Source organism: Pan troglodytes, chromosome 1, assembly GCF_028858775.2.
Source record: "Pan troglodytes isolate AG18354 chromosome 1, NHGRI_mPanTro3-v2.0_pri, whole genome shotgun sequence".
NCBI classification, from domain to species: Eukaryota; Metazoa; Chordata; class Mammalia; order Primates; family Hominidae; genus Pan; species Pan troglodytes.
In genome coordinates this window covers 136,478,530-136,504,424 of record NC_072398.2, presented here as the reverse complement: position 1 = coordinate 136,504,424, position 25,895 = coordinate 136,478,530, and the positions used below count along the sequence as shown (strand labels likewise).

Sequence of the window (25,895 nt, the reverse complement as noted above, 5' to 3'; positions counted from 1 at the left end):
GTGATAAGAATGACTATATTTTATAAATGGAAACACCACTACTAAAAACAGAATGCTATAAATGGAATGATGTATTTTGTTTCCAAAGTCAATATACCACAGCGATGCAAAAATAATAATAAAAGCAAAATATTCTGTGGCAAACTTTGGTGGTAAGATTAGGACTGTAATCTGTGAGTTATCTTGGGGTAAACTCTGCAGCTGCAAGTGTTCCGGGGCAAATGGGAAATGGGTTAAGAAACCCCTTTCCCACTGCCTCTTTAGATTACATAATTCACTCTGGTTCTCCAGACGTCCTACTTTTAATAACACAAGCTAAAATTTATTGAGCACATCATATGTGCTAGGCACTCTGCTAAGCACTTAGCTTTCATTGAATCATTTAATTCCTACCACGACCCTGTAAAGCAGGAACTATTATTCCTTCACCTCAGAACTGAGGTGCTGAGAAGTTAGGTAACCTTCCCGCATAGCTAGAAAGTGATGGACTAATGATGAAGCCTGTGTTTTTTATCTCTATGCTCTACTGCATCTCACTGAGCCTTATTATGTCTGTCAGCCATTTCCTTTACCAAAGAGAACACCCTACTTCCTGCCCACCCAGTGAGTAGATAAGTATGTTTGACCAGCTGTCCTTAGCTTCGCACATGTAATGAGTATCAAGTAGTGTTTGGAGGATGGATGGAGAGGTAGATGAGTAGAGGGATAGGTAGGGGGGATGGGTGGGTAGATAATGGGCAGACAGTTGGATGAATAAGTGAATGTATGGGTGGATGAATGGATGATGGGTGGATAGATGAGTGGATGAATAGATACATGAGTGAGTGGATCATAGATGAATAGATGAGTGGATGGATGGATGGATTAATGAATAATTGGATGATAAATGGAGAGATGGGTGGATGAATAGATGTGTGGATGAATGGATGATGAGTGAATAGATGGAAGGATGAGTGGATGCATAGATTGATGGGCAAATGGACGGGTAGATGGACTGCCACATGATCAAGGGGCTTTTGTGAAGAAAAACATTTAGGAACACAAGAAGCCCAACTAATGTAGAGCTACATACTCTCTGGCTGATTTGTTGCCTCTTTTCTCCAGATCCTATAGTCTATTCTGTTTGTAGGAGGAGAGCTTCCTCTAGGTATCTAGCCCCCACAGAACAAATAGAGCAACGGTGTTCCCTCTAACAGTTGCTTCTGCCTATGTTTATTTTCATAGGTGCTTCACATTAACTTTGGAATGTGAAATGGATTTGCTCAGGGTGGCTTGGTTTTCAGTAAGGCTGGCTGTTCCTTGATTCTGGTGGGATCCTGTGGCCCAAACCTGACTCAGAAGCACTGGCCTGCGGGATACATTGTTTATGTCTGGAGGTCTGAGGCACCCCTATTGTGCAGAAACAAGGAAATGCACATTTCCCAACACTTCGGCTACAAAACAGAGGCTAGGACTGAATATAGTGTGCTCTTTTAACTCTGAAAAAGTTCATGAAAAAGTCGAGCTTGCAGGATGGGAACAAACTCCCTTATTAGGCCTTTCCCCTTCACTTCCAGATTCCTGTCTACCCTCATCCTAACTCCCACACAACTCCCAGCCCTCTCCTCTTGTTCCCCTGATTCCAGATGACAAACTCACTCTTGCTAAGGTGTTAGTGATTTACTTCTTTTCTTTACCATTAAAGAAAAATTTCTTCAATAAAAGCCATATTAAACTCAAAGCCAGAGTCACTCAAATTCCCCAAGCAAGTCATATCCACTGGGTCTGTCATTCAGGCTATTAGTTTTATGTATTCTTTTTATTAACATTATATTTAAATCAAATTGATCAGAAAATAACTCAAGCCCAAGTTCATTTCCCATTGACTTTAGTGTTTCTAGAGAGTTTCTTCCCGTCCTCCTCAGACTGAAGATTTGGGGCACAAACATGCTAACCTTTCTCACCAATCCCGGGACCCTCAGCCCATGTCTCACTGCAAGGTATGCAATTCACCAGAAGTGGCCTGCCCTGCTCCTTACATAAGGCCTACTTGCCCCTTTGGAGTGACCAAGATGCTCTGGCCATGAGGCTGGGGCTGCAGTACTCCTCTGGCAGTGTTCTATCATCATCCTCAAGTACTAGGTTGGTGCAAATGTAATTACGGTGTTTGCCTTTTTTTTTTTTAAAGACAAAAACTGCAATTACTTTTGCACCTACCTAATAGTTGTAGTACAGGAAGGTGCTACAGGATGGTAGAAGAAGCCGGGCATGAAGGTACAGGAAGGTAGAGTTACCTCCGCTGGAGAGTTTTCAAGATGTTGACCAACGCGTGCATTTTGACATGGGCATAAAAGAAAGGAAAGAAAAAATTGCATTTGCCCTCCTTTGGTCTCCCTCTGAGCTTTTTGATAAGCTCTACATGCCCAGCTCTAATCCTTTTGCCTGATTGTGAGCTAAGATTACAGGTAAACTCTGTGAACTTTCTGCATGAAAAGTTATATATACAAAAAAGTTCCTTCCCTTGTGCTCTAAATCCTGTTTGCCATTCAAATAACAGTGGGAAATTGTCGTCGTATCCGATCAGCCTATTTATGTGAAAGCAGATTAAGTCTTTATGCTCTGTGAACTCTGGACAAACCTGCCCATGACAGGTGTGTCCCAGGCCCTGGCAATCGTTCATGCTGGGGCCCCAAGCTCCTTTTATTTCTTCAGATGGAGGGAAGGTGTGCTTTTGGCAGGGAGGAAGTAGTCAGTGTGAAATTGGAGAAAGGCATTCAGTCTTCCAAGTGGACACAGTGTCCCCGCGCACGGCTGGCAAGCAGGGTGCAGGCTGATTTCAGCCGGCTCGGCCCCTCAGGGATAGTGTGTAAGGTGCCCCTGGCCGCTGGGGTTACCTGGCTTTGCTATGAGGATCTCTGGCTGCTCTGGAGAGAGTTAAAAGTGTCTTAGCTTTTGGAATGCTTGCTATAGATTTGCCCATATTAGACCTAAAAAGAGCAAGCGTGTCAGCGTTGGAGCAATGAGAGTATGTAGAGTTGGCAGGCTGGCCAGGGGGCTGCATCACCCCTGCGAGTTCAGAGGCATTTCTCATCAATGCCCACTCAGCAAAAAGACGCTGAATCTCAACCCTGGCACATTGAAAATTTCTTTGAATTCTCCAGCCCAAACAGCTCTTAGATATGCAAAGCATAATTGACAGAAACTTGAAGCTAGAAGCCTCCTTGAAAGGCCACCTATGCCAACCCCCAGGTTTTAGGCAAAACCACCCTTCAACTATTCTAGAAAATACTCCTGGAAGCTGATGGGAAGATTGCTGGCTTGAAATTTCCTTTTGAAAATATGATGGATGAACTCCGAGGGCATCCCGAATCCTTGTCTTTTTATTTTATTAATTTTATTGTGTGATGAAAGAAAAAATCTCTGAAGTCAGACGTCAACAACCCACCCCCACCACTATTCTCCTCCTCCTCCTCTTTGGTTGGTTCCCTGGGAGACCACCGTGAGACAAGATAAATGAGCAGCAAGGTTTTTGAAGCCAGTGCTCAGGAACAACACCTGTAAGAAAATAAAGGAAGCAGGACTGAGCTGCAGTACAACTGTCATGCAATCGGGGCAACCTCAGTGTAGCGACCCGGGCAGAAAGTACTTCTCTTTCCCTGCATCAAGGGATCAGTCTCAGGAAAGGAGAGGGATTGGTGCAGATTGGGTCCCGTGCCCACTCCCTGGTCCAATCACTGTGGCCAGGGGATGAGTGATTATGATTGGCCAGCCCCAGGTCACATGGCCACAAATATCAGGGGAACGGAAAAGCTTGCTGGGCAGACGGAAAAAACAGGTACCACACACCTCTAAAACTACCTCTCAAAATTCTGAAAAGACTAGTGAAAGTATACATAACTGTTTGGGAAGCCCAGGCGGGCGGATCACCTGAGGTCAGGAGTTCAAGACCAGCCTGGGCAACGTGGTGAAACCTGGTCTCTACAAAAATACAAAAATTAGCCGGGCATGATGGTGGGTACCTGTAATCCCAGCTACTCGGGAGGCTGAGGCGGGAGAATTGCTTAAACCCGGGAAGCAGAGGTTGCAGTAAGCCTAGATTGCGCCACTGCACTCTAGCCTGGGCGACAGAGCGAGACTCTGTCTCAATTAAAAAAAAAAAAAAAGTATACATAACTGCCTAACAGAGGACGTAATAGGACACACCCAATAAATGGTCATTGTTGTTTCCTCCAGCAGCACCGTAAGAAGGAATACAAACAATCTTTCTTCTGCAGTCTTGGAGCAAACAGGTGCTGATAAAATCAACATTAGTTCAAGCCTCACCCCCAAAGTTGAACTGAGCCTGAACCTTTCTGAAGAATGAAGAATGTTTTGCAAACATTCCCCTCCAGTGTGCCTAAACTTCATGTATCTTTGTACTTCCTCGGCCAGATGGGCCTGGACCACCAGAAACGTCATAAGGATGTTTATCTCCTTGAAAACTTCGATGGTCCAAAAGTATTTCTGAAGAAAGACAGTCCCCAGTGTTTTTCTGACCTCTTCACAGAGCCAGAGCCAGAGCCAGGGCATTTGGATGAAGTGGGGAAATTCCTGTGTCCGAACTGAATATCAGCATCCTGCAATGTCTTGTTGCCAAGAATGGGTCATGTATGTCCTTCTCCTCCTCAAAACTATAAACCTCTCCAGAACCTCCTGAAGAATTAAGGACAGAGAGTTCTGGGCCCTCGGTGACAAGCCCACCACCCCTACTGCCCTGCTCCAATGCTATGCTGTGGCCAATCAGATGTCCCAAAGTTCCCCAAACTCCAGGGTCACCTGCCCTCTACCTCCTTATCATGCTCACTGTTCCCTGTATGAGAACATGATCTTCCCATCTACCGCTCCCCTAACTCAACCCTCAAAATCCCGCTCATTTTCAAGCCCACCCTAAAGCCTTTCCTACCCTTTCAACCAACTGTGGTCTTGACTACCTTTAGTCTCCTTATGGAATATGTATTTTGCCTTATGCTATGTTAACTTGAATGATGATCTTCATAATTTATTTAAAGAACATTTATCAAGAACCTACTATGTGTCTGTACTAGGCACTGGTGAGGAGATGCATGAGATAAAACGAACCCAGCCAATCTGGGGCTCTTAGCAGCCCAGGTGCAATGTATTTCAACTGATGATTTTCCAGCATTTTAAAATTCATTTGCTTGTCCTACCTAGCTCATGCATTAGATAATTCGGTCACTAACCTGTTCTGAGTTTTGGTGTCCCTCGATGACAAAATGAGAGCTTCAGGCTACATGGTCACTGAAGATCTCTTCCTACACAGCAGTGAATCTCTCATGTTCTATTGTTGGCTTGTCAGCATTTCATCACTTTGCTCCTGTTTTTATCATCCAGCAATACAAGGTGTCCGTCTGAGCTTCAGAAAACTGGGAGCAGAAGTTTGGAATTAATACATAATAGCATATCTATGTTTCCTGAACATAAACAGTGTGGTGGTCAAGTTGGTGAAAAGCCATAACCTCTTATCTGGACCACAATCTCTTCATCTGTAAAATGGGACAGTGGGAGTAGAGGTCACTAAGGCCCCTTCCAACTCTGATACTCTGTGATTCATAATCATCCCCTCTTTTGCTCCCACAAGAGCACATCATGTTCTGCAAGGAGATGGCTGCCAAACCGCCTGGAAGAGGGAAGCAAACACTCATCCACCCCGAGCCTCACCCCAGGGAGACCAGCTGAGTTTGAAGAAAAGGCTGCAGTGGAGTCCAGAAGGCTTGGGTTTTAGCTGCTGGCCCCCATTCTCTGCATAAATTTGCTGTGGCAACCATTTGAACAACTTTAATCTCTGGAAAGAGCAACAGCCAACATTACTTGATTAAGTAACTTACCCTCCTTAACTCATCTCCCAGCTACCTTTTCCCAGGTTTGGTGCCTCCTGGGTCCTGACCACAGTCCCGTGGGTAGAATGAACCACTGTCTGCAGCACCATGTTGAAGACTGCAGCTTCAATCAAAGAACTTGTTGGCCAGCTACCTGTCAGTCAAATAACTTGATGGATGATGAAAAATTTAGTCAACTAACACTGTTCCAAGCAGAGAAGAAGCTTTTTAAATGGATCTCCTTTTAGCCTACTATATTCTGTCTTTGTCCATTCTTGCAGCTGTAACGAAATACCTTAGACTGGGTGATTTATAAATAATAGAAATTTATTTCCCACAGTCTGAAGGCTGGGAAGCTCAAGACCATGGTGCCAGCAGATTTGGTGTTTGTTGAGATATTGTTCTCTGCTTCCAGGGTGGCTCCTGGTTGCTGTGTCTTCACATGGCAGAGGGACAAAAGGGGTGTTCTGTCTCCCTCAAGCTCTTTTATAAGGGTTCTAATCCCATCTGTGAGCACTCTGCCAAAGGTGCAACTTTTTAATACTATCTTAATTTGGGGGGCTAAGTTCTAACACATAAATTTTGGAGGGACATATACATTCAAACCATAGTATTTTTCATCTCCCTGTAAAATGTGCTGGCCAATGACTCTCAACATGAAGCCCACACCCTGTGCTTTAACTCCCACCAGCTGAGCTATACAAGCTATATGCTTACCAGGGGGCAGCTGCACTTGTCCCCAAGCCTGCTTATGGCAACAGTCCTTTAATTGTAACCATGTAATTTACTTGAGTATCAAATAAACCAATGAAATACAAGTGCAAAAAGAGATCTGTTGGTTATATAAAAAGAAAACTAAATTAAGGGGCAAACAAAGGTAAACTTCTAAAAATATTTGCAGTCAGTTTTGATGTTTGAAGTAAGTGACAGTGTTTGATGAAAAATAATAAAAAACGCAGAAAGATTCTACACTCAGTCCTATAGTGTCTATATCTTCTTATTTCCCTTTGAAGAAGCCAAAGCAAAAAATTATAAATAAGACAGTGTATATGTAGTTTATAAAACAAAAACAAAACACAAATGCCAATCAGAAGGACCCACACTGAAAGAAAAAAAGTCTTAACATCAAAACATTGACTAATCTTTTTTCTTTTTTTGAGATGGATTCTCACTCTGTCGTCCAGGCTGGAGTGCAGTGGTGCAATCTCAGCTCACTGCAAACTCTGTCTACCGGGTTCAAGTGATTCTCCTGCCTCAGCCTCCCCAGTAGCTGGGATTAGGGGCATGCACCACCATGCCCAGCTAATTTTTTTGTATTTTTAGTAGAAACGTGGTTTCACCATGTTGGCCAGGCTGGTCTCAAACTCCTGACCTCAAATGATCTGCCTGCCTTGGCCTCCCAAAGTGCTTCAATTACAGGCATGAGCCACTGTGCCCAGCCATGAACAATCTTTTAAGTTAAAATACAATATATAAGATATGTTTGAATCAGTTTTGTTACTTTTTAAGTACAAACCTAAAAATATTTTAACTGAACGTAAATGAATGACATTCTGTAGTCTGGGACCCAGGTATTTTATAGTTTTTCAACTTACGTTAATATTTTAGGATTGTCTCCATAGTTATTATTATTATGACAAATTTCAAGCATATATGAAATAGAAAAGTAGAGTGAACCTCCATATCCCGTTGTTCAAACTGTGCCATCTATGCTTCATCTTTTTCCTTTGCTGATGTAGTTTACAACAAACTTCAGACATGTCATTTTATCTCTACTTCAGGGATATCAGTAGATATCTCTTAAAATATGGAGATTTTCTTATATAATTGCAACACCATCATACCCAACATAATTAGCGACAGTTCTTTAGTGTCATCTAATATTTCTGCCTTTTCTTAGATTGCCCCCAAAAGGTCTTTTCACTGTCAGTTTGCTCAAATCATGATATAACTACAGTGTACACATTACATTAGTTTGTGTCTCTAATGCCTTTTTAAATTTAGAACAGTACCCCCTTTTTATGCCATTAATTTATTGAAAAATCCCTTTTGTAAATAGATATATGAAAATTTCAAAGAGTTCAGAGAATTTCAAAGAATAGCAATTGACAAGGTTTTATCGGTGAGAAATCTCAAAAAATGCCAAAACAGACCCCAGATTTCTCAGGGTGCTCAGGGAGCTAATGTTGTCATGGCCCAGGGAAGAGTTTCTACCTCTTTCGGACTGACAAAATGAGCAGAGAACTGGAGACTGGGTTGAAAGATGAAAGGTTTAAAGTTCTGAAAAACAAAGATTCAAGCCGTCAAGAAAATGCAAATCAAAAACACAATGAGATACCACATCACACCCACTAGGATAACTATAATCAGAAAAAGATAATAAACAAGTGTTATTGAGGCTGTGAAGAAATTGGAACCCCCATACGTTGCTACTGGGAACATATTTTGAAAAACAGGCTGACGGTTCCTCAGAAATTAAACAGGGTGAACAATGACCCTGAAATTCCACTCCTAGATATAACTCAAGAGAAATGAAAACATATGTCCACACAAAAACTTGTACGTGACTGTTCATAAAAAATTATTCATAATAGCCAAAAAGTCAACACAATCCACATGTCCATGATGAATGGATAAATTGACTGGTAGAACCACACACTGGAATATTATTCAGTCATAAAAAGGAATGAAGAACTGCTATGTGCTACAACATGGGTAAAGCTTGAAGATATTAGGCTAAGTAAAAGAAGCCAGCCTTCTGAAGGACACATATTGTACAATTCCATTTATGTGAAATACTTATAATTGATAACTGCAGAGACAGAAAGTAGATTAGTGATTGCCTAGGGCTTGGGAATTGGGAGGATTGGGGGAAGGATGACTGAGGAAATTCTTTTTGGAGTGATGAAAATGTTTGGAATTAGTAGTGCTAGTTGCACAATTCTGTGAATATACTAAAAGCCATTGAATGTACACTTTAAATGGGTGTATTGTATGGTATGTGAATTATATCTCAATAAAGCTGTTAAAACACACACACACACACACACACACACACACACACACACTGGGTTTAGGGGTCCTTTATTAGCCAGGCTTGAGTGTAGAGGGGCCCTGCCCAGCAGGGGTTCACCTCTGCAGAGGATAGAAGGGAGCCTGCTTGGTGGCTGTTGGAAAGAGCGACTCAACAATGCCAGTGGGGGTCACCAAGGGAGAGCACGTGGTCACCCTCGCGGGTCCCTACAGTCTTCTGGAGTGGGTTGTTCTGGGTTAGGAACCAGATGGCCTCTTGACCCTGATTTCAGTAACTCCATGAAAGGAAACCCAAGGGGAACATGAAGGAGAACTGATTTTCCTTTTCATTACTGGCTGCCTCACTTCTTCTCAGGCCTGCACTCACCTTTATTTTCCTGCCTGCCTTCCTGGAGGGCAGTGAGACGCAGGCCCAGATCCTTCACACAGGGGAGCGGGAAGAGAGGGAGGAAGAGGCTGCCCATCAACATTGCCACCATGGCAGCCTCCTGCCCCTGAGAAAGTGGAAATGCCCAGGTATGACACGAAAGCAGCTTTTCCCAGGCAGCCAGGGGAAGCTAAGATCCCACGTCCCCGTGGCTTCAGGTGGAATGTGCTGTGGTGGGTGGGCTGTCGGGCAACATCCAGGCCTGAGGTCACAGAAGAGGAACGGTGGGACGGCGGTGCAGAAGTTTCCTTGCCTGATTTTGAAAGTCTTATTCAGGCTGTTCAAGCTGCTAGTCTTATCAGAAATGGGTATCTGCCTGGCCCACACATTTCCAATTTTCCCTCTGGCCACAGGATCCTGTGCCCATTTGGCAAAGGAATGGGTCTCAGAAGAAGCATGTGGTCTCATGGAAATTACAGAGCTCAACTGGATCTGCAGAAAGGGCTCTGGGCCGGCTGGTAAAATGAAAAGATTCCATTTGTGGAAGGGCAGCGGTGGGTGGGCCAAATTCCCATGAGGCTTTGAAGATGCTCCTGGGCATCAGCCGGCCTTCCAGCCTCCTCCCTCCTCACTCCCACTGCTTCCAACTGCTGGTCCCACTCAGAGGAAAAGTGGCCACAGGCCACAGCCCTTCCTGGTAGCTCCAAGGGAATAGGTAAATAAACAGAAATAAGACAAACATAAATAAGAGTGTAACTTACAAAGCGTGTGTTCCCAGGGAGAAGAATCCAGAGAAAACACAAAAAGTAGTCTAGAAGCCGCAGCCTAGATGCTAAAGAAGTGCTGTCTTCAACCCTGTAGAAACTGATACTCCACCCGCTTGTTCTTTCTGCTTCTAGTCCTGTGACCCCAGGAACCATCCTCTTTCCCTAGGACTATCAGCCAGCATCTCTCCTCTGTCGCCTCCAACCTGCCCTCTTCCCGCTCCACCCAGCACACCTGCAGGCAGGAGTGAGAATCGTTGCTATGTGGAGTGGGCAAGTGTCTTGACCACTGTCCTTCCCATTTACATCATGCCTGTCCTAGGGGTAATAACAATACTCACCTCACTGGGTGTGCTGAAGGTTAAATGAGAAAATGTATGCATCCAGCACAGAAAGCATAATATGTTTTCTTTTCTTTTCTCTCTCCTCCTCCTTTTTCATTCTTTCCACAATCTTTCCTTCCTTCCCCAAAAGTTACACTTTTCCAAGCTTAAAGCTCCATCTTGGCATCAACTGTAACCTGAATGTATGCCATTCACAGCTGATTTGCCGGGTGCTGTGCCACACAGTTCTGAACCCCAGTGAGGGATCAATCCACACCCAGTCCCCAGCTCTACCAGTCTCTGGAGCACTCTGCACTGCTCTCTCCAGCCCTACCTCATGCACACGAAAGGGGGCTTGGCCAAGTTTAGCATGTCATCACTGGCAGCCACACTCTGACCTGCAGTAACTTCTGCATTGGTTGACATTCACCGCTTTGAACATAGAAACAAGAGGCTCCCTGTAGCTGCTGCCTTTTGTGGGCTTCGCCATCGTCCTCCTGAGCAGGTTGGTTCCTGCGAGGGATGCAGCTGTAATGTGCTTCCTTTTTTACTTCTTTGGGCCCTAGCTGCACCAACAGTATGCAGATGTTCTGTGACTGTTACAAGGACCCATGTTAGGTGTCACTGAAGCAACCTAAGCAAGCATGAAGGGATGGGAGGTGTTTTTTGGTCCGTTCTACAACCCTGTAAATAAGACTCCAGCCCTTCACTTTGGGGCCCACACATCACAGTGAAATAGCCAGGCCCATCAGTTTGCTCCAGTGGAAAGCAGTGTCCCAGGGAGAGGGTGATCGTCCTCTTCAGATAACTAGAAACTGCCCAGGAAGCCTCAGCTGTGCAAGAGAACACTCACCAGCCATGTTCCACACTGAGGCTGCTGCCCTTCACCTGAGGTCTCCTTGACTACATGGCGATCCCTGGCTGGCTGGTGCAAGGTGACCCGCCCTGCCTTGGCCCCATTCCTGCAGCATGGACCTCAGTGGGCGATGGAAATCACCCTTTTCCTGAGCTTCTAGAGTGGCTTTCCCCCAAAAGTGGGCTGTGTGGAGTCTTATGCATGTGCTGCATAGTCTTGAGACATGCTCCACCAAAGAGAGACAGAGAGAGAGAAAGAGAGAGATTCTATGGGCAATATATTTAGAAAATATATTTACAATTAGAAGGTATGGTATAATATATTCCTCTCCAACTGCTGTTCCCCCCATCTTGGAGGCTCTTAAGGTGTATGAGCTGATGAAGAGAAGGGAGAGGTCTTGCAATCAAGATGTCTGTTTAACATCATAGGGCCCAGTAGCTCCCAGATCAATGGAACACAGCTTGGGAAATGTGGCTCCAAGAGAGGTTCAGAAACCTGTTTGGACATCCAAGCCACATTTGGAGCCTCTTAAATACCACTTCCCATGCTCTGACTCACATGGGGTCTGGAAATCTATATCCCTAAAAGCTCCCCACTCTCTCCTTTTCCCTGCATGTGGGTGGTGCTGGGAACCACTCTTCTGGGACTTGGGGGCAGGGAGGAGGTTGGGTGGAAGTCCCAGGTTGCTGCTTTCTTTAGCAGTTATCCCATTCACTTAGGGCTTTCCAGTGAAGGAGACTGCTGCCAATTAAACAGAACTCCCCTCTCCTTGGTAAGAGCAGTGTTAGGAATGCCCCTTTCTGGAATCAGCCTCTGTTTTCATCCTAAGTAAATCTGAGAAGGCTCTTTGCTTGCATTTGGAACCTGTTCTAGGCTACAGGGAAGCAGCAGGATTAAGAAGAATGAATAAATGGGCTGGGGCTGCACATCCAGGGTGTCATCCATGGTGGTGGGTCTAAGGCCTTGCCTGGCCCCCTAGGTCCTGCTGGGTCCTAAAATCCTCTTTCTATCCTGGTGTATTAGTCTATTTTCACGCACTGATAAGGACATACCCAAGACAGGGAAGAAAAGAGGCTTGATTGGATTTATAGTTCTACATGGCTGGGCAGGCCTCAGAATCATGGCAGGAGGCAAAAGGCACTTCTTACATGGTGGCGGCAAGAGAAAAAATGAGGAAGAAAAAGCGGAAACCCCTGATAAACCCATCAGATCTCGTGAGACTTATTCACTATCACAAGAATAGCATGAGAAAGACTGGCCCTCATGATTTGATTGCTTCCCCCTGGGTCCCTCCCACAACAAGTGGGAATTCTGGGAGAGACAATTCAAGGTGAGATTTGGGTGGGGACACAGAGCCAAACCATATCACCTGGGCACAAAATTGCATTTAATTGTCTCACACACTACATTGCTTCACACCTCTGTGCTTTGCTCTCAGGATTCCCTCTGTTGATACTCATTTACCCAATGCTTACTTTACTTGGATAAGTCTTCTACCAAAGATCGGCCCAGGTATCATTTTCTTCAGGAAATCTTCCCAAATATGAGGTTGGACCCAGTGTTCCTCCTCTGTCTTCCCAACATGCCAGGACAAAATCCCATTTTAACACTTAGTTCATAGGTGCTGAAAGGATGGGTTCATGAGTCCATGTGTTACTAAGCAATCAATGGGCTCAGTGCCTGATGCACACAGAAGCCAATACTATGGCACAAGCTTTTGAGAAAAGAAAAGTTTTATTGCTAGTCAACTGGCAAGGAGGTGTTATCTGACTGGATCCTGCAATTAGGTGTTGCCAGGAGGCACAATCTGCCTAGACCCTGCCGTAAAGTGATGCCAGAGCTTGATCTGATTGGAGCCTGAATTCTGCCATGCAGTGTCTGCTTCTTTTATCAGTCCCCCTCCTCAGTCCACTCCTCAGTTTCAGCCCTTAGGAGCCCCCTGTGGTTGCATATTTGCTTCATCTGGGCATGCTCAGGTTATGTGACCTTCAACCTGGGGGTCCATGGCAATTGAAAAACAACTCACAACTTTGTTCCATAAAAGTTGAGCCAGATTGGTCTGGTGCTGTTACACATACTTTCCCCGACCCCAGCTCCACCCACTTCTACTTTTAAATTTTGTGTGTGTATAAAATACAAGGTCTCATTTGTGAAAATTCTTGCTAAAATCTGTGTCATTTTAAAATGCAAATGATCCACCTATCCTTAATTCCTCAGTGGCCCTGGTGGAGCTCCTCTACATTCATGATTTTCAACTTATTGTCCTCTCCTCTCCCTTGTGAAGGGTTAGAACACCTCGACTGCACTTTAAATTTTTTAAGGTCAGAGAGTGTGTTTTATACATCTTTAAGCCCCTGAGGCCTAAATATTACCAGCTCATCTGTTGATAATCTCTTGGGAGACAGGTTTCATTTATGTGATTATTATCTTTTTGGTTTCACATCCAGAAATCTAAGCTAATGATTTTTTTTTTCTTTTGCAGGCTTCCACATTAAGGACTCGGAAATTTCTTACACTTTACAAGAGGGAGGAGTGAACAGCAAGTGGTTTGGAAATCACAAATTTGTAGGAGCTCAGCAAGTGCTACTTAGGTCTAAGGGACACAGGGCAGGTTTGGATTAAGAAATGACACCAGTTTGGGGCCGGGCGCGGTGGCTCACGCCTGTAATCCCAGCACTTTGGGAGGCCGAGGCAGGCGGATCATGAGGTCAGGAGATTGAGACCATCCTGGCTAACATGGTGAAACCCCATCTCTACTAAAAATACAAAAACAAAGTTAGCCAGGCATGGTGGCAGGCACCTGTATTCCCAGCTACTCTCAAGACTGAGGCAGGAGAATGACATGAACCGGGGAGGCAGAGGTTGCAGTGAGCCGAGATCGCACCACTGCGCTCCAGCCTGGGCGATGGAGAAAGACTCCGTCTCAAAAAAGAAAAAAAAGAAAGAAAGAAAGAAAGAAAGAAATTTAAAAAAGAAATGACACCAGTTTTGACCAAAAAGTTCTTAAAATGAGACTTCACATTTTACAGAAATAACAATAATAACTAAAGAAAAAAAATCCTTTACCCTATAGATTAAATCTGTTTTCTTTGCTTGTGCAACCCACTTATTTTCATGTGGAACCTGGACATCTGAACTAGAAATAACAGCACCAGTCAGGGTTCAGTGGGAGACTAGTGGTACCTGTGAGAGGGAAAACTGAGCTGAGGTCAAGAAATTGACTATCTACAAAGATGCGTGGGATTAAGGGAAATTAGTAAAGGATGATGAGGTGCCCAGGAACTAGCAACAGTTGGAAGCCATTACCTATGTTTCCTAGGTAACCTGGAAGGAGTTCCCAGAATCTGGAAAGAATGTAACAGCAGGGGAGCATTGTTCAACAGGGGCTGTGCCTTCGGTAGAAGAATGGAGCCACAGCCCCCCATAGCCCACAGGAAGCTGGGGGGAGAAAGTCCCAACCTCACTCTCCTCCCGCCTCCAGTCTCCTCCCTTGGCCAAACCCAACAAAGGTCAGAGATCAAAGGAGCCTATTGATGCAGATCCTCAACCTTCTGGAGCACAGAGGGTGGTGGAGAGGGAGGAAAGGGGATCTAAAGGGACAAGTGTAGAATATCCAGTGCAACAGCTTTTGATTAGAAAAGAAAGTCATATTCCTTTACTTAATATCCAAATCACAGCAACTCTGAGCCCCTACCTCCCACAAATTAGTCTTTTCCCCTCAAGCCCTGAAGAGGGTGTTGCACCCAAGTTCCCTTACTGATAGAACGCAAGCCCCAGACCCTCACCTGCCACTGGCTTTTGGCAGGATCTGTGACACTAAAATTACATCCGCTCTTTTCTAATCCTAGCTAATATGGGCTAAGAGAGGACAGTCTTAGGATTCTGGGAACTTCCTGTCCAGCTGATTCACAAAAGTCACAGACAAGCTGTCTTCTAAAGTAAAACTACCTCCTGGCCATGACTGTAATATGCTAGATTTCTGGAGCCCTTTAGAAAAATGGGCTCCTACCGGGCACGGTGGCTCATGCCTGTAATCCCAGAACTTTGGGAGGCTGAGGCAGGCAGATCACAAGGTCAGGAGTTTGAGACCAGCCGGACCAATATGGTGAAACACCGTCTCTACTGAAAATACAAAAATTAGCTGAGCCTGGTGGCAGGTGCCTGTAATCCCAGCTATTCAGGAGGCTGAGGCAGGAGAATCGCTTGAACCTGGGAGGCAGAGGTTGCAGTGAGCTGAGATTGTGCCACTGCACTCCAGCCTGGGAGACAGAGCAAGACTCTATCTAAAAAAAAAAAAAAAAAAAAAGAAAAAGAAAAATGGGCTCCTTCTGGGTGCTTTTACTAAACACTAAATTAGAAAACATGTCTTTATCCTGCAGTCAGGAGACAATGATGTATCGGATGTCTGCCCCATATGAATTAAATAAAAGGAGATGTGAAAGTAAACAAAAAAATTGACTCTAAGTCATAAGAGAAACTTTTGCTTTCAAAATTTCATGACCATTTTGGACAAAAGCATGGGTTATTTCTTATGCAAAATGGCATTGTCTGTCCTTCGATGGCACTGGTTTTGTGATTTTCTGAGCTTCAGAGCCTCATTATCCACTTACCATCTATTATTACTAATGTTGTCTTGAACTGAGACAACATGTTGTAATGAACCGGTTGTGAAATTTACTGGCAACTTCCAGACATGCCCACCCATCCCAGAGTAGGATAAATAGGGGCCTGGAAATATTTGATATGCTACAGATTATCATTCTTAAAGGCTTACCACAAACATTTCAAGTTTAGAGCCCAGAAACATGATTTGAAGAATTCTGGCTAAATAGGCATTGGCAACAATTCTCAGAACCACTTTGGCTGACTTGGGAGCATGCATGACTCAACTTTCACCTCTTTTACCTCCAATCAGTTATGGTAAAATCCTGTTTAATTTGTATTCGTAACCAGGATGGCTTTTAGAATGTTTCCCCTGACGAAGGAGGAGATACGCTGGATTCTAGTGCAGATCAGAAACTTCGAGTATGAAAACACTGCGGGATTGGTATTAGGATGTTCTTGGCTACAAGTAACTAAAAATCCAATTAAAAAACCCTGACATAATGGAGAAAAATTCTGATTTCACACAACAAAAAACACTACCCGGATATGATAGGCTGGCTCCCAGGTTAGTGACACCATCAAAATCCTAACTTCTCTCCACTTTCTTGCTTGGCCATCCTCAGTGCAAATCTATTGGCCTATCCTCAGGTTATTGAACTTGTGGTTATAAAATGGCATTCACTGTTGTATCACATGAAAACACAAAACTGTCCAAATTAAAAAATGTTTCTGCATTTCTTTTTAAGAGGGATGCAATCTTTTCTTAGAATCCCTTAGGAGACTCCTGTTCTTTCTTTCTTTCTTTCTTTCTTTTTTTTTTTTTGAGATGGAGTCTCACTCTGTCACCCAGGCTGGAGTGCAGTGGTGCAATCTCAGCTCACTGCAACCTCTGCCTCCTGGGTTCAAGTGATTCTCGTGCCTCAGCCTCCTGAGTAGCTGGGACTACAGGTGCGTGCCACCACACCCAGCTAATTTTTGTATTTTTAGCAGAGATGGTGTTTCGCCATGTTGGCCAGGCTGGTCTTGATCTCCTGACCTCAGGTGATCCACCTGCTTCAGTTTCCCAAAGTGCTGGGATTACAGGTGTGAGCCACCATGCTCAGGCGGCTCCCGTTATTTCTTATTAGCCTGAATTGCATCACTGTTCAGGCTGAATCTGTTACTAGCAATAACAACAAGGTCACTCTGATTGACATGCTCTTTGATAGTCACTGACAGCCCCTTTTTAGCCCACTCTTGTCCCTTCTATCACCTGAGGGAGAGCTATAAACCTTACATTGCTGTTTTAAGAGTGGGTTTGTACAATAGTTAGATACAGGTTAGTAATTTTCCAGAAACACAGGTTACTGAGACAAATGAGCAATTTCCCCAGCAAAACTGTCAGTCCCGTCAGGAAAAAAGGGAATGTTTTCTCCATCAAGTGGCAGTTGGCTGGCTTAAGAGGCCAGCAAGCAAATTCTATGTTTACAAGATCAATAATGGGGCTCCTGGAGTCAGAGATGAAATCTCACTATGAAACATCTTAGCTGCATCCAAGGTCAGCAACAGGGGACATTATTGTTAATTAGAGGCCCATGTGATGGCATTTGTTAAAGAAATGAATCTGTCCACCAGTAGCATACACCTTTTCACTTGTAGTGTAGCAGTCTTCCTGCTCCTTAGCTCAACTGGGTCTGAGTTCTTGTCTCACAACCAGGAAGAATGAGGCAAACAGATACCAGAGAGTGAGTGGAGTAGAATTCATTAAGTGAAAAAAAAATTCTCAGGAGAGAGGGGATGTGGGGGGTGGTTTCCTTCCCCAAAGGGAGGAAAGTCCCCCGTGTGGCTGGGTCCAGGGCCTTTCATGGACTCAGAACAGGGAGTGTGTGCTGATTGGTTTGTGAGTATGTGAAAAAGGCTAAAGTGAAGACACCGCTCAAAGGTGAGCACAACAGTGTAGAAAACCAATTAAGAAAGGGTAGGTATACGTAAAATAGGTGAAGGGTGGGGATCAGTCAGAGGAAAGTGGACCAAATAGGAAGGCAAATTCTCAATTTAGTCCAAGGATTTAAGTTGTAGCTTGGCTTTCAGGCTTTAAACTATCTTCAGCTTGGAGGTGGTATTTCACCAGGGACCCTCCCTTATCTGCCTAGGCATTTAGCTGCCTCCTGTCACTATCAGTAACATATGGCCCTTTGGGTTAAAGTCCTGCTCATAGACCTAACAGGTCCCACACTGCTACAATCATTTCTTCCCTACTCTCCCAGCTTACATCAATCTCTCCACCTATTTTCTATCCCTAAAATCCTACAGCATGTATAGGTTATATACTTTAATTTATTATAATAGTGATTCGTCTTAACTAGGGAGACAGTGTCATGTAAGAGTTCCTGTGTTCAAATCCTTGTTCTGCAACTTACTTGCCATGGAATCTTGGGTAAGTTATTCAATGTCTCCATTCATGTGTCCTTATCTGCAAATGGTATAGTAAGGGTGTCTGGTTTATAAAAGTGTTATGATTGTTACAGGTAAAATAATTGGTATACAGCAAGTGCTCAATAACTGGTAGCTACTATTATTTTTTAAATATTTATGTCCTTTAGCCCAGAAATTCTGCTTCTAGAATAAAGAATAAGTAATCATGATTTTTTATAAAAACTATATCTTCAGCATTTTTTATAATATCAAAAACTGGATATAGTCTCGGTATACAAGAATAGAGGATTGGTTAAATATATTATAATCTATCCATAAAATGGAACACTATTCAGTAATTAAATGTCAATATCTCTCTCTATATGACATGAATGTTCAAAAAATATGGTTACGTGAGAAAAACAAAAATAGAAAACAATATGGTAGTGAAGACCATACTCCTAAAAGGATGAGCCTCTCTGGAAGGGAATTACGCCAGGACACTTACCAAGTTGTTAATGGTGATTAGGATTCTAGGCTATGTTTTTCTTATCTATACTTTCAATTTTTCTATAATCAATTTTTTAAATAATTGTCTATAATTATAAGAAGTCCATGTAGAAATTCAGACTCTCAAACTGTCTTATACTATTTATGTCCTGGCCTTGGCTGACTGTCTTGCACCAAGCTCCCTACTCTGGGAACTAGAGTGAGGCTGTTCTAAGAGGGGGTACTTAGCCAAGGGCAGCCCACCTTGGGTGGGCTCAGAGACCCACAAGTTGTGAGGAGCTCTGTCCAGCAGGGGGATGGTGAGCACGAGGCTGAGCAGCTCCCTTTGGGATCTAGACAAGAGCATGAGGGATGGAGTGGACGTCCTGGTAGGTGATAAGAACAAACCAGGACTTGGGAGAAGGAAAGGAATAGAGATCCCACAAGACAGAGAAACTGTATAAATAAGAAAACGAAGGAGGTTTCCAACATTGCCTCAAGTTCCCAAAGGCTTGCTGGTTTCTGGACCAATTTTCGTCCACTGGTATCCTTAAGGTCAATGCTAATTTCTGAGAGTATTTTTGAATGAGTCTCTGTGTCTCACAATAAAAACAACAGAACCATCAGTTCTCTTAGCATTGTCTTCCCAAATGGATTATGAATGTCTTTAGGGCATGCAGCATGCCTTTCACATCAAGCACATGGGGTTCAAGGCCGTGCACATGTTAGCTGACCACTTAATGCTTCATTCATTCACCATTTATTCACTCAACAACTATTGAATGTATGTTTAGGGGGTGCCAAGTGTATTTCTAAGCACTGGGGAAACAACAGTGAATAAGACAAATAAAAAAATCACTGCCTTCTTGGGACAGGGAAACATGTGAAATACAATAAATAAAATATATAGTAAGCTAGGGCATGAAAACTGCTAATGAGAAAATTCAAGAAAGGGAGTACTAAGAGTGAAAAGAGGGTGGACAGGCATTGCAATTATAAACAGCACAGACAGAAAGGCCTCCCTAAGAAAGAATATTTGAGCAGAGTCCTAAAGGAGTTGGGGGAGCATGCCATGTAGTTATCTGGGGAAAAAGCATTCCCAGCAGAGAGAAGAGCAAGTGTAAATGCCCCGAGGCAATGAGAGCTGGTGTGTTTGAGAAAGACAGTGACACCAATGTGGCTAGAGTAGAGTGAACAAGGAGGAGAGGGAGGCCAATGGAAACGGGTCCATTGCCTATAACTGATATAAGTTGTGTTGAACTTGACAAGACTGGAGGACAGGGAGGCCCAAGAAAGGCCAATGGTTGTCACAGAGAGGCACTTGTTGAGGTGAAGCCTTGACCTCTAACCACCTAAGACTGGAAAGTGGAGCCTGAGTCATTGTTTGGGGTCCTATCTTTAAGTAGGAGAGATCAGGGAGGGAAGAGAGGAGAGTCTGGATTGCATGTGGTCAGATCAGGGGGGCACAGAAGGACTGTGGCTTTTACTCTGAGTGATGTGGGGAGACACAGGAAACTTTTGAACAGAGTCGAGACACAGTGTGACTTGGGTTGTCACAGATCACCAGGCTGCTGTGTGGAGAACAGACTGCAGGAGAAAGAAACAGGCTTTTGCAGCTACCCAGGGGAGAGATGATGGTAGTTCAGATGAGGATGGTAGTAATAGAGGCTGTGGGAAGAGGCAAAGCCACATTCCAGATGTGATTTGGAGGTGTAACACCACAGTAAACATGGTATCTTGAAGTGATATGACTCAAAACAAAGCCTCCGGCTTCACTTTCCAGTTTTAGATTGGAGGGTAAGCCAATCCCTCAACACATCCCTCCCAAAACTAACCTTCCACCTTTCTGGCACAGTATGACTCATGTCGCTTTTAGACAATAAGGCATTTCCATGGGCCATTGCCTGGATGAATCTTCTTTCCTAAGCTACTCCCATATTTCCTTCTTTCGGGCTATTCATCAGCAATTGTCTAAAATAATTGAATGAAGCACATTGTCCTTTTTGAGATCTCCTTATCAAGTCTTTGGTGAGCTCAGACAAAATAGCCAGACTGCCCTTTAAAATTAATTCACACACATCATAGTGAGTGGTGAAAAGCTGAAAGCTTTTCCTTGAGGATCAGGAAAAGACAAGGATGACCACTTTCACCACTTCTGTCCAATTTAGTGTTAGAAGTCCTAGCCAGATCAGTTAGGCAAGAGAAAGAAATAGAAGGCATCTAAAGTGTAAAGAAGGAAGTCAAGTTGTCCCTGTTTGCAGATGACATGATTGCATACATAGAAAACCCTGAAGACTCTACCAAAAAAGGAAAAATAAAAAGGACTAAAAAACAAATTCAGTAAAATTGCAGCATACAAAATCTACATATAAAAATCAATAGTGTTTCTACAGGCTAACAATGAACTATACGAAAAAGAAATCAGGAAAACAATTGCATTTACAATGGCTAGGAAAAATATATACCTAGGAATAAAGTCAACCAAGGAGGTGAAAGATCTCTATGCTGAAAATTGTAAAGCACTGAAGAAAGAAATTGAAAAGGACACAAATAAATGAAAAGATACTCTGTGTTCATGGATTGGAAGAATTAATATTGTTAAAATGGCCATACTGCCGAAAGCAATCTGTCAATCTGTGGACCTATTAAAACTATGGAATCCCTATGAAAATACCATGACATTCTTCACAGAAATAGAAAAAAAATCCTAAAATTCATATGGAACCACAGAAGATCTCCTAATAGCCAAAGCAATCCTAAGCAAAAAGAACAAAGCTGGAGGCATCACACTACTTGACTTCAAAATATATTACAATGTAGTAGTAACCATAATAGCGTGGTACTGGCACAAAAACAGCACATAGACAAATGGCACAGAATAAGAGCTCAGAAATAAATTCATGCTCCCACAGCCAACTGATTTTCTACCAAGTTGTTAAGAACACACATTAGGGAAAAGACAGTCTTTTCAATAAATGGTGGAAAATTAGATATCCACATGTAGAAGAATGAGACTAGATCCCTATCTTTCGCCATATAAAAAAATCAACTCAAAATGGATTAAAGACTTAAATGTAAAACTTAAGATATGAAACTACTAGAAGAAAACATGGGGATACACTTCACAACATTGCACTGGGCAAAAATTTGTTTAAATAAGACCTCAAAAGCACAAGCAACAATAGCAAAAATAGACAAACAGGATTATATCAAACTAAAAATCCTTTTGCACAGCAAAGGAAACTATTAACAGAATGAAGAGATAACCTACAGAATGTGAAAAAATATTTGCAAACTATACATCTGACAAGGGGTTAATTTCCAGAATACATAAAGAACTTAAACAACTCAACAGAAAACAAAAACAAATAACCAGACTTTAAAAAATGGGCAAAATACCCTAATAGACATTTTTCAAAAGAAGACTACAAATGGCCAGCAGGTATATAAAAAAATACTCAACATCACTAATCATCAAGGAAACACAATCAACACCATAATCAGATACCACCTCATTCTAGTTAGAATGGCTATCAACAAAAAGACAAAAGAGGCCAGGCACAGTGGCTCACACCTGTAATCCCAGTACTTTGGGAGGCCGAGGCAGGTGGATCACCTGAGGTCAGGAATTTGAGACCAGCCTGGCCAACATAGTGAAATCCCGCTGCTACTAAAAATACAAAAATTAGCCAGATGTGGTGGTTGGCGCCTGTAATCCCAGCTACTCGGGAGGCTGAGGTGGGAGAATCACTGGAACCCTGGAGGCGGAGGTTGCAGTAAGCCGAGATCGCGCCACTGCACTCCAGCTTGGGAGACAGAGCAAGACTCCAACAATGGATGAACAGATAAAGAAAATGAGGTATATATATACAATGGAATACTATTCAGCCATAAAAAATAAAATCCTGTCATTTGTGACAACATGGATGAGCCTGGAGGACATCATGTCAAGTGAAATACGCCAAACACAAAAAGACAAAACACATGGTTTTACACATACATGGAATTTTTAAAAAGTTGATATAATAGAAGCAGAGAGTAGAACAGTGGTTACCAGAAACTGGGGAGAGAAAAGGAAGGTTAGGGAAAATTTTGTTTATGGGTACAAAGTTACTGTTAGATAGGAGGATTCAGTTCTGATGTCCTGTTGCACAGTAGGGTGACTATGATTAACAGTAAAGTACTGTATATTATGAAATAGCTAGAAGAGAGGCTTTTTTTTTTTTTTGACAGAGTCTTATTCTGTCACCCAGGCTAGACTGTGGTGGCATGATCTCGGCTCACTACAACCTCTGCCTCCCAAGTTCAAGCAGTTCTCATGCCTCAGCCTCACGAGTAGCTGGGACTGCAGGCGTTTGCCAACACAGCTAATTTTTTTATTTTTAGTAGAGATGAGGCTTTGCCACGTTGGCCAGGCTGGTCTCAAACTCTTGGCCTCGAGTGATCCACTGCCTCGGCCTCCCAAAGTGCTGGGATTACAGGTGTGAGCCACCGCAACCGGCCGAGAGGCTTTTGAAGGTTCTCACCAAAAACAGATAATAAATGCATGAGATGATGAATGCACTAACTACCCTACTTGGATCGTTATACAACATATATATGTGTGTGTGATATATATATGTGATATATAAAAATATATATAGTGTGATATATAAAAATATATATAGTGTGATATACATAAATATATATATTTTTTGAAAAATCAAATTGTAGAATGAGGTGGTATCCCATTATGGTGTTGATTGTATTTCCTTGATGGTTAGTGAGGTTGAGTATTTTTTGGAGTATTGTGTGAGGTATTGCTCCTCACACAAGGGCATTAGCTGTGGGGGTCTGCCCGCAGACCCTGACCCAAACGACGGATGAATAAAACGTACACTGACACACAGATATTCTGCTTTGCCAGTCCAGCTGAGCGTCCGACTGCCTGCACACCAAGAGAGGTTTGTCACTGCGGTCGGCCCTGAGCAGCTTGCACTCCAGGCATTTATTTGGTATACAATTAATAATAGAAGCTTTGAGGAAACACACTTGTGGATAATTAACATTGTTAAGAGAGTAGTTCTACGAATGATTAAAGCTCAGGTACCACGGTCTAAAGTAAATACCATTAGGGGGCAATTTCCCTGGTCGACCTCCCTCACAGAGGGCCATCTGGCTCAAAGGTTAGTTAAAGGAGGTAGGGTAAACAGACTTAATTGGGGAAGCCTCTATTGTTACTAGTATTTACCCTATGACTTAATGCTCTGAGGTAACAGGCTGCCTTCAGCCTGTTCAGTTATTACAAGCTATGTAACCTTTCAGCCTTCCAAAAGATTCATGACTATTTCCTATGACTTTCCCTAATATTTCCCTTTAATATTTCTGCCATCATCCTGAGTGAATCCCAACACCCCATTAATATGTACAATGACAATGTGTCAATAAATAAATCATCTACACATTTTCTTTGACGATGAAAAACAGTTTCTCCATAGCCTTGGGAAGGAGCAGGGAAGGGAGGGAAGAAAAACAGTAAGGAATGCTCAAGTCCGGGGCTCCTGGTATAAAGCTGCCCCTAAGTTAAAAGTTGGGAAGAACCTCAAAGAGTGATTAAGGTATCTTTCTATGTCATGAGTCACCACTGAGAAACATCAAGTGCTGCCCTGAGACCTCCAAGACTTAACATGCTTCCATATATAACTAATAAATTACTAGGAAGAGACTTAGCCCCTTGATGAATGTCTTATTGAGACTGGACAACATAATTTCTGTGAAATCAATAACCAGCCGTTCTTCCTCACCAATACCCTCCCTAGCTAAACATTGTTCATTAGAAGAGATGAAGCAGCTTTGAAACATACATTATCCCCCATCTTTTTAGCTATTGCTGAGAAATTTTGAGTACGAATTAGTAACAGGGAAAAGAATCATACTTAAAAGCATGCCATAAATGGGGCTGTTGAATTTTTGAGTCAACCAGAACCAGAACTAATGTCTGCCAATATGCATGATTTAATTGCTCAAGGTCACTTTCAAGAAGCTGTGCTAAATGCTGACAGACTTTGTTGGAATTATCAGAATTTTTTCAGGCTCAGTCATCTTGGCCTACCTCAGGGAGAAGTCAGATAAAATGTCAGAGGTCTGACTACTCAAACTCCAAGTCACATATTTTCTTCCTTGCCTGTGCTCACTAGCTTCTTCTAAAGTCCATTGGTTTTAGAGTCAAATGATCTGCTTTTGAAATCTAACTTCAACACTTACTAGAGGCTTAAAATCATTTAACAAATATTTATTGAATACCTACTGTGTTACAGGCACTGTAAACATTGGTGAGCATACAGCTCTTTGAGCCTTGGTTTCTTCACATATAGATGGCACTAATAACCCTTCCTTTGACGGTAAACCCAGTAGGGGGCAGGATTACTGATAGGATTAAGTGACATGGTGGGGCACAGTGGCTCACACCTGTAATCCCAGCACTTTTGAGAGTCTGAGGCACGCAGATCACTTGAGGTCGGGAGTTCAAGACCAGCCTGGGCAACATAGCAAGACCCCATCTCTCTCTCAAAAAAAAAAAACATTAGCCAGGCATGATAATGCACACCTGTAGTCACAGCTACTCAGGAGGCTGAGGCAGGGCAATCCCTTGAGCCCAAGAGTTCAAGGCTGCAACAAGCTAGGATCACACTACTGCACTCCAGGGTGGGCAAGAGTGAGACCCAGTTTAAAAAAAAAAAAGGATTAAGTGAGATGTTTGCTGAACAGCCAGCACATAGTACATACACAGTAAGTGGTAGCCATTATTGTAAGAAAATATTCAGATTTTAAAAGTGGGTAAGAAACATTTCCTCAGCATACCACCCCTTGAACTAGCAAGTAAGAAACTTGATCCTCTTTGAGAAAGTAATCACAATTGGCCCCAGAACATTACACTCTTTTGAAATGGCCTCTTACTGTTCCATGCCTATGATTCCATGATGGTTAACTTATACATCAACTTGACTGGACAATGGGGTGCCCAGATATTTGGACAAACATCATTTGGGTATTTCCGTGAGGGTGATTTGGATGAGATAAGCATTTAAGTTGGTAGACTATGTAAAGCAGATTGCCCTCTCTAATGTGGATGGGCCTCATCCAGTCAGCTGAAGGACCAAATAGAACAAAAGGCTAACCCTTCTCTGAGTAGAAGGAAATTCTTTCTGCCTAATTGCCTTTGAACTGGAA

General features: G+C 43.0%; 1 long non-coding RNA gene across 7 annotated transcripts in view; it reads right to left on the bottom strand.

Annotated features, from left to right (window-relative positions):
- Window positions 1–25,895, bottom strand: part of LOC741049 (uncharacterized) — a 157,049-nt gene that overhangs the window by 8,345 nt on the left and 122,809 nt on the right. For 6 of the 7 annotated variants that reach the window (XR_008539713.2, XR_008539718.2, XR_008539716.2 and 3 more), the window contains one exon: window positions 5,220–5,402. This is a non-coding gene — a long non-coding RNA (uncharacterized LOC741049). Of the gene's footprint in view, window positions 1–3,424; window positions 3,535–5,219; window positions 5,403–25,895 lie in introns of all 7 variants that reach the window. The other variant, XR_008539715.2, reaches the window with a different exon arrangement.